This window comes from Myotis myotis, unplaced genomic scaffold (assembly GCF_014108235.1).
Source record: "Myotis myotis isolate mMyoMyo1 unplaced genomic scaffold, mMyoMyo1.p scaffold_m19_p_2, whole genome shotgun sequence".
NCBI lineage: Eukaryota > Metazoa > Chordata > Mammalia > Chiroptera > Vespertilionidae > Myotis > Myotis myotis.
This window is the reverse complement of record NW_023416324.1, coordinates 81,821,875-81,825,568: the sequence shown is the minus strand read 5'-3', so window position 1 is coordinate 81,825,568 and position 3,694 is coordinate 81,821,875. Positions and strand designations below refer to the sequence as shown.

The 3,694-nt window shown below is 39.4% G+C and overlaps 1 pseudogene; it reads right to left on the bottom strand.

Moving 5' to 3' along the window:
* Positions 1–2,173: 2,173 nt before the first annotated feature.
* On the bottom strand, positions 2,174–3,492 carry LOC118675575 (annotated as a pseudogene).
* Between the last annotated feature and the right edge of the window lie 202 nt (positions 3,493–3,694).

Below are 3,694 nucleotides of genomic sequence, written 5' to 3'. Positions count from 1 at the left end.
AATTTAAGGACATTTACCCAGTGTCATTCAGCTAGTAATTTTCAGATATGTGCATTTTTACCAGCGCTTATAAATTCTTTTACTAAGTGGAGCTAACTACTGGCTATAGAATCCCACTGTACCCTATGGCAATCTTTTTTTCCTGAACCAAAGTAATCTTCTTTGTTCATCTTGTTGACCATGCCATGCCCATTGTGAGATTAAAAAAACAAACAAACTATACATGAATGCTAACACCACCAGGTGAAAGACTATCTAGAAAATTCACAGTCTCAGAATATGACACCACAGATGACTTACTAATAACCAAAGGGGAAGGTGGCAGGCACCACATTAACCAGATGGGAATAGTGGTACAAACTGACATCATGTGTCCCCTCAGGTGATGTTCTGAAAAACCACCTCGCCTGAATAGTATATCTGTCAGAAATGTTAAACTTAAATTTAATCATGAGGAAAATCAGACAAATCTAAATTGGGGTAGATTATGGAAAAATGGTCTGGACTCCTCAAAAATGCAAATGTAATAAAAGACAAAAAAAAGCTTAGTGAATGATTCTAGATTAAAGAGGCTAAAAAGATATGATAATTAAATGTAACACCCAATTCTTGACTGGTTTATGGTTTTTTTTTAAAAAAAAGCTAAAGGACATTTTTGGGACAATTGGGGAGAACTGAATATGAACCACTTATTAGAGAATAGAATTGTATCAGTATTAAATTTCATGAGTATGGTAATTTGTTATGGCTATGTGGGAGATTATATAGAGAAGTATGTAGGGGTGAAGATTTAACTAATACTAAAATGATCCAATAACAAAGAAACAAACCAATCACCCAGAAGGAGATAGAGTAAATGTGGTATATGTTAACAACTGGTCAATTTAGGTAAAGAGTATATAATGTTCATTGTACTTTTTTTTGCAACTTTTAGATAGGTTTAAAATTTATGCAAAATAAAAAATTGGTTAAAAATGAATAATAGTACCTAATGCTTATGTAGTACTTACTGTATTCTACAGGTAATCTTCTAAGCACTTTACACACATAACTTATTCAATCCTCGCAACACCCTATACAGTATATTATTATTAGTCAGATTTTACCTGTGAAACAATAGAAGCCCAGAGAGGTTAATGTCAATAGTTACCAAGGATTGGGGTTGGGATTCTGACCAGAGCCAATGCAATTAACTTCTCTGTTAAACATTTTTTTGGGGGGAGATGCTAGTTCTCATCACCTTTTGAGGGGTTTGAACAATTTGTTCATTACACTTTACCAGTTTTAACACTTGAAGTTCTTCATTGTATTCATTTAAAATTTATCTTCTAATGACTTTTATTCATTTTTTCTATTTCTACAGTGAGTACATCCAGAGAAAATCAGTTTTCCTCCACTAGATATAAGCTCCACAGAATTGGGAATCGATCATGTTTACTACTCTGTCCACAGGCTGGAAGAATGTTTCCTAGCACATAGCAGAACTCACATGGGTGAATAAATAAGTGAACATCAGCTTTTCAAATATTTGAAGTCAACTTTTGGAAATTTTCATTCTCTCTTGAATACATTCCCGTTCCCTTCAATTGTTCTATTAATATTCTAGTCACTGTCCTGTAAAATAATTCCAGTTCTGCTAGTTTGAAAAGTTGTGGCCAGAACTGAAAATAGTCCTCCAGACTTCACTCACCACCATCATTTTCCTTGTTTCAGATGGTTTCCTTTTGTTAATGGAGCCTAAGAAATCACAATTTTTAAGTGGCATTGCAGAAACTATAGAAGATACTTCTGGCAAAGATGTTGAACTGAACATACACATTAACTTTTGCTCTAGCCTAAACCCCACTAAAATAACAGGAAAGGATATTTGTTGCTTGCATAAACCCAGAAAGACAAAGATAGTGAGAGAAGAAAACAGTAATAACATTTTGGAAGCCTGAAAGCATATGCACAAATGGTAACTGACTTACCAGACCTGAGAAAGATGAAATTTTTTTCCCTTAAAACTGCATATTCTTTATTTTGCATACTGTAATTTCAGAACAAAATAAACAACAACAAAAGACACCACAATACACAACATCCAAACCCAATGTCAAATGTGGGAAGAGAAGGCTTGAAGCCTTTGCCTCCTGCCTCAGGCAGAAAGGCAGGAGATTAAAAGCACACGACATCAGCAGAGGAAACCAGGTGGGCTAAGACCACTCAAGGCTACTGGGGGAGCCATGAAGATAATATACAGAGGGTATGAGATAAGAAATTCCTCATCTACTTCTTTCGTGTGAGAGGCATCCTCATCATGCTCAAGGAGGGCATCTCATTAGGAATAGCAGCACTGGGTCCTTCTGCTGTCACTTCATTGTCATCAGTGCCTGCTCCTGGCTGGATCATGAGGTAGATGTGGTTGGAGTGGGTCTGGGGAAACTCGAGTGAAAAGCCAAAAGAGAGCAGCACAGTCTCAAACAGGAGTACCACATGGTCCTTAACAGCATTGTCATTCTTGTCTACCTCTGCCTTTTGCCATAGAGACTCCACAACGGAGTGGACAGGGCTGATCTTCGGGTGCTTTCTGGCCATCATGTAGCCCATAGTAGAGTTATCCCAAAGTGCCTGGGCTTTCAGGATGTGCTCCATACAACTGTTCATTCGTAGTTGCTAGTCACAATGCAGCAGAGTGAAGACACAAGCCTATTGGAGATGGTCACCTTAATAACCTCCTTATCCAAGATTTCTTTCTTAAGTTTGCAGAGGTTCTCCAACTTGACTTTGCTCTCTTCCATTTTCTTCTTCTCTTCATCCTCAAGTACCTCTGGGCCCTCCTTGGTAAATGAGACAAAGCTCTTCCCATCAAACCCCTTGAGCTGCTGCACTCAGTATTCATTGATATTCTCTGCCATAGGAATTACCTCAAAGCTCCACCTCCACACTGGTTCCACAAAAGCAGAGTTGGCAACTTGCCCTTTGCTCTCACCAGTGATGTGCTAGATGGACTTCTGGGTCTCCCTCATGGGAGAGAAGTCATCTCCAGACTGGGAAGTGTGATAGCTCAGAAGCTCAGAAGGGCATTGCCAATTAACAATCCTCATGGATTCCAAGCTTTAGATTTTTAGAAAATGCCTCATGGAATTTCCTATGGTTCCTTGTCTTCCGCCAGTTCACAGAAGAGCTCAAGGCCCTTCTTAACAATGTTTTTATGAATGACCTTCAAGATTTTGCTCTGCCGGAGCATTTCTCAGGAGATGTTCAGGGGCAGGTCCTCAGAGTCAGTCACACTACACATGAAATTAAAATACTCTGGTGTCAACTCATCACATCTGTCCATGATGAGCACAGGGCAGACCCAGAGTTTGAAGTTGTTGTTCTTCTTGGCCTTAAAGAGGTCAAAAGGAGCCCGATGGGGATGAGTAGCAATACCCCGAATTCCAACTGATCTTATACAGAGAAGTGCTTGATTGCCAAGTGGTATTCTCAGTCATTGGTAAGGATCTTAAAGAATTATCTGTCCTTGCCAGGTAGTCACATTTGGGATCAGCTCTCCCCACCCCTGGACTGTGCCACAGTGCTGGGGTGGGATGGAGATGGAGCCTCTCTGTTCACATAGTGTATCCCTGAGTACCACAGTCTCTCTATAAAACCACTTGTATAGGTGCATTGGCATTCTGCTGCTTTTGTGCATGCTTGGGATGGAAACATC